Source organism: Panthera leo, chromosome D3 (genome assembly GCF_018350215.1).
Source record: "Panthera leo isolate Ple1 chromosome D3, P.leo_Ple1_pat1.1, whole genome shotgun sequence".
In the NCBI taxonomy this organism is placed as follows: domain Eukaryota; kingdom Metazoa; phylum Chordata; class Mammalia; order Carnivora; family Felidae; genus Panthera; species Panthera leo.
Window position 1 is genome coordinate 12,097,263 of NC_056690.1, and position 6,000 is coordinate 12,103,262.

The window sequence follows — 6,000 nt, forward strand, 5'->3', positions numbered from 1 at the left end:
TGCACAGGCTTTGAAGAGATGTAATCTCACAAGCGGAGACTTCGATTTGCTGTGGGCTCGTCTTAAACTGATGAGCCTTGCTTGGCCTAACGTTTACCCAAACGTGCATTATTATTTCTAGGTTAGGAGGCAGTCTAGCTATGGAACTGTAGATCTCAAATGGACAAATCAGACCCGTGATGAAATTTCCAGCTTCCTCAACGATAAAATAAGGACAGTGTAGCAATGACTTACGACATCTCCCCAGCAGATTGGCAATTTCTGTTTCTTTGTCTTTAATGAATTAAAAGGTCCAGTGTAGGGCCACTGTTTGGGAAAATGGTCCACACAACAGGCCGTGACGGAAGGAAAATGTTGCTCAACCTGTATTTATGAAGATTCAAGCATCTTCAAAATTTTCAAAGCAGCAGATTTACTGCGAGGAATTCTCTTAGGAAAGTCACAGGAGAACGTAAAAGTCCAGCGACAAAGATGTTCCTTTCAGTGAGAGTTGCAAGAGTGAAAGTGGGAAAAAGCCAAGGGCCCAGGAACCGGGAGTTAGCAGATAAATTATACTTCTGGAGGATGGAATGTTCGACCATTATAAACCATTGCTATAAAAGACTGTTTAGGGGCATGGAAAGATGTTTGTGGTGTATTTTTGAGTGAAAAAATGAGCCCATCATGCACCATAGAGAGGAATACCCCATTTAAAAATTTTTTTTAATGTTTATTTATTTTTGAGAGAAGACAGAGAGAGAGACAGAGTGCATGCAGGGGTAGGGCAGAGAGAGGGAGACACAGAATCCGAAGCAGGCTCCAGGCTCCAAGCTGTCAGCACAGAGCCCATCGCGGGGCTCGAACCCACAAACCCTGTGAGATCATGACCTGAGCCAAAGTCGAACGCTTAACCGACTGAGCCACTCAGGTGCCCTGGAAGATCCCATTTTTGAAGAAGAAGAAGAAAAAAAAAGGTGCCAAGGAAAAACACACACAATGGGCAATAAAATAGAAATAATAGGGGGCGCCTGGGTGGCTCAGTCAGTTAAGCGTCCAACTTCGGCTCAGGTCATGATCTCACTGTTCATGAGTTCGAGCCCCGCGTCGGGCTCCATGCTGACAGCTTGGAGCCTGGAGTCTGCTTCGGAATCTGTGTCTCCCTCTCTCTCTGCCCCTCCCCCACTCATTCTCTGTCTCTCAGAAGTAAATAAATGCTAAAAAAAATATATTTAAAAAAATAGAAATAATAGGTATCTCCAGGTGGCAGGCATGATCGTTTTCATTTTGTTCCTTTTTTATTTCACTGAGATAATGTACAATGCCGCTCACTGCCTGACCCCGGGAATCACTAAATAGACGTTAACTCTTGTTATTCTTATTCCCCCTGCCCCATCAACTGAATGGAGTAAATATCAACTTCTTAGATTTGTTGTTACAAGTAATCAAGATCATAAAGCCTCTGGTACACAGTAGGCTTTCAATGGATAGTGTTTTTCTATTTATTCCTTTTTTTCTTGTCTTCCCCGAAGAGAGGGTGGTATATACCACAGGGGTGGAGAACGAAGATTCCGCGGACAGGTAGACTTAGATTCACATCCTACTGTTTGGCCGTTGGCAAGCTGATCGAGAACGGGGGGCAAGTTTCTTATGTCCTCTGAACGTAAGTCATTTGAAGTTCATTTGAAGATAGAGGCAGGAGTAGTTTCGTCGTGTGATGACCGTCCACGTGAAAGATCGCGTATCTAAATCATGTAGCGCGTGGAGTGTTAAGCGTTAGTCTCTGTTTTCCACCATCTTGTGGGACAAGGATATGGATGAGATTGTTAAAGCAGGAAAAGTGCCATTTCAAATGTCAGAAATACACAGATCTTAAAGCATTCCACGTCCTTCCTTTATCTCTCTTCTGCAAAGAACAGCGGAGATACATTTGGCATAGAGCGAGACTCTTAGCATTTTCGGTAAAGAGAAAGGTGGAGAAGGAGCTCAGGAGAGCCAGGAGTTGCTGGTGGGAGGAACAGAGGAGAGAGGCTGATGTGAACTAAAAGGAATCTAGCTCAGACCTTTTGCAGCAAGGCTTCAGGCTAGCACAGGGAGGGTGGCAGGAGCGTGAGCCTTATCCAGTTTCCGAGGATCATCTGCTTTTCATATCTCACAAATCCCCCGTGATCCCTGAAACAAAGCCAGCTCAATTAGCACGCTGCCCTCATTTGATTGGTAAAGAAGTTATTTGCAAGCAAAATGGACAAATGGATAAAGCTGTATAGTTACAAGGGGCATCATATATTATGGATACGCACGCATCGTATATATAATTCTACGCTATCATCACTCCTTTTTCCTCTTTGATTGACCTCTTTATTTTTTTTCTGGCTTTATTGAGATGTAACTGACACAGAACATTATATATGTTTAAGGTATACAGTGTGTTGAGTTGATACTTTTATATATTACAAAATGATGACCATAATAAGGCTAGTTAATGCATCTGTCATCTCAAAGAGTTGACGTGTGTGTGTGTGTGTGTGTGTGTGTGGTGTGAGGGTTTTAAGATCTATCCTCTTAGCAAATTTCAAGTGTCCAAGATCGTACTGTTAACTATGGTTCCAGATCCCTGAACTTTTTCATCTAATAACTGGAAGTTTGGACCCCATGACCTACGTCTCCCCATCTTCCTCACATCCTCGTCCCCGGCAACCACTAATCTGCTCTCTTTTTTATGCCTTAACATTTGTTGGATTCTCGCTATACATGATGTCATATAGTATTTGTCTTTCTCTGATTTATTTCACTTAGCATAATGCCCCCCAGTTTCATCTGTGTTGTCGCAAATGGATACATCTTGGAGTGTCAAGGAGCTTTACCACTGTCCTTTCTTCTAGGAGTTTTAGGGTTTTAGGTCTTATAATTAATCACTTAATCCATGTTGAGTTAATTTTTGTGAGTGATGTAAGATAGGGTTACAATTTCATTCCTTTGCGTGGGAACATCCAGTTTTCCCAACACCGTGCATTGAGGAGAATATCCTTTCCCTATTGGGTATTCTTGGCTCCTTTGTCAACTTTTAGTTGACCATATATGCATGCACTGATTTCTGGGCTCCCAAGTCTGTTCCACCGGTTTGTGCCATATTGTTCCCGATTATTATCGTTTTGTTGGATGGCTTGAAATCTGGAAGCGCGACGTCTCCAGCTTTGTTCTTTCTCAATATTTAAAAAAAAATTTTAAGTTTATTTATTTATTTTGAGAGAGACAGAGCATGTGAGTGGGGAAGGGGTAGAGAGAGAGGGAGAGAGAGAAAATCCCAAGCAGGCTCTGAGCTGTCAGTTCAGAGCCCAACTCAGGGCTCGATCTCATGAATGGTGAGATCACAGCCTGAGCTGAGATCAAGAGTCAGTTGCTTAACGAACTGAGCCACCCCAGCCCACCCCCCCACCCCCCACCCCCCACCCCCGTTCTCAAGATTTTTTTTTTTTTTTGGCTGTTCAGGGGCTCGTGTGATTCCATGGGAAGCTGAGGGTTATCATTTTTTTTTCTATTTCTGTAGGAAAAAAATACCATTGGAATTTTGCTAGAGATTGCATGGAGTCTATAGATGGATTTGAGTTGCATGGACATTTTAACAATATCACTCAGCCGGGAAGGGGGAGTGTTGCACCCAAACCCAGGTCTAGGACTTTATAAATCTCACTGTCACATTCTTCTAGAATTCGTGCTCCAAGTTGATGGTGACTCTTTCTATCCTTTTGCTTGGAGTCTCTTCCAGGGGGCCCTCTTTTGATTTCAGCCTGATGGGAAAACTTGGAGGATGAAGATATGGAGAGAACTCTTGAATTGTTCCCCCGGGTGTCAGAAAAGGCCAAGGACTTGTCTGGTCCAGGGCTTGAACCCAGGTGTCTCGCCTCCCCGCCGTAGCCCCTGTAGTATCCCTCAAGCCTCGGGAGGAGGTGAAGGCAGAGACCCAAGCCAGCTGCGTTTGATCCAGACAAGCCCAGGAGAGCTGCCGGAGGAGGACAGATTTCCCAAAATGAGGGCATTTATTATTTAAACATTGATTGTTCTGTTTAAATCATACAGATGGAAAAGGCTTTCCATTTGTAAAAGTCATTTTTTAATGGCGGATCAAAGTCTGCCGACATTTTGCTGGACCCAGTGTGGTCGTAGATGCCAAGGAGGTGTGAGGCCAGCTTGCCAGGGCGGGATGGGGAAGAAGCGACTCGGGATAGTGCTGAGCCCCCCTCTCCTGTCTGGCAAATGGCTAGATCAGCGTCATTAGCTCCCGATAGCGGTCAGTGCCCTGCCAGGAAGACGGACACCTTTCCAGACCTTTCACGTGGAAGGAATTTCACGTAAAGAGGGAATGACCCAGGTGACAGAAGAATGTGGAAGCCAACAGTCAGTGGCAAGGCAGCTCAGGGATTAGCAACGTCCTCAGGCTCGGGGAGTGACCGTAGGCGTCAGGGCCGACTGGCCAGAGTCCATCCATGGCAAGGACTACTCTCCAAGAACTGGACCGACATGAGAAGCTTGGTCAAGGTATGTCATAGGACAGCTCAGATCCAAGGGAAGGAGAAATAGACCACTTCTTGACATGTGGAGGGACATGTTACCTCTAAGGAAGGAAAAGAATCGATGGCGGCCATCTTTGGAGACGCTATCACAATACACATTTAGTATTAATTTGTTTCAGTCATTTGGTATTTTTGACACTCTTATCAATGTAACAAGCTCTGGTTTAGCTCTAATAACACTCCTTATCTGGAATTATGCTTCATCGGATGTTAATACAGCCATCCTAGCTTCTTTGTTTTCAGCTATCTGTGTCTTTTGACTCGCGATGTATCTCTTGTGACACAACAGAGTTGGTTCGGTTATCCAGCTCAATGATCCCTGTTTTATAATTAGGATATTCAGTCCATGTATATTCGATGAGATCATTAGCATGGCTGGGTTTGTCTATCATCTTATTTGTTTTCTATTTATCCTAGCTGTTTCGTTGTTGTTGTTTAACCCTCATTCCTGCATCCTTTTGCACTAACTGAATATTTTTGATGTACCATTTTAAGTTTTTGTAACGTATTTTTGGCACTTAGGTTGAAGATCATAATATGTACCCTTAACTTAACCCCCACGGTCATCTGAATTAGTGTTTGGACTTACCGACACCTACACTGCAATTAATTTTAATGTCCTACTTCTCATATAATGTAGGAACCCTCCCACAGGACACTTGTATTTGTCTGTCCTGTCCTTGATGCTATTATTATAATTTATTTTGCTTTTATAAATACCGTAAAGTGCACATTTTGTTCCCATGTTTTGCTATAAGCCATTTTCTTTTAAGGAAATTAAGAAATTGCATATTTAAAAAAATTTTTTTAAACGTTTATTCATTTTTGAGAGACAGAGAGAGACAGAGCATGAGCAGGGAAGGGGCAGAGACAGAGGGAGACACAGAATCCGAAGCAGGCTCCAGGCCCCGAGCTGTCAGCACAGAGCCCGACGTGGGGCTCGAACTCACGGACCGTGAGATCATGACCTGAGCCGAAGTTGGACGCTCAACCGACTGAGCCACCCAGGCGCCCAAGAAATTACATATTTTTAAAGTCATTTGTGTGTATCCATATATTTCCCATATCTGGCCCATTTCATCCTTTTGTGTAGATCTAATTTTCTGTCTCAAGAACTTCCTTTAACGTTTCTCGGAGGCAGGATGGCTGCTGATGAATTCTTTCAGTTTGTTTACATTTGTCTTTCGCTCATCCTCATTGTTGAAGGATATTTTCAATGGATATAGCATTTCAGGGCAACTCCCTTTCTCTGCTCTTTAAAAATGTTATTCTTTGTCTGTGATCTCCACGGCGTTTTACGAGAACTCAGCATTTATTCCATTCTTTGTGCGCCGTGTGTCTTTCTCCTCTGGTTGCTTTTAAGTTTTTTTTGGTCTCTGTGTTTCATTTTCAGCAATTGGATTATTATGTCGCTAGGTGTGTTTTTCTTTGTGGAGACGGTATTGTTGAAAAT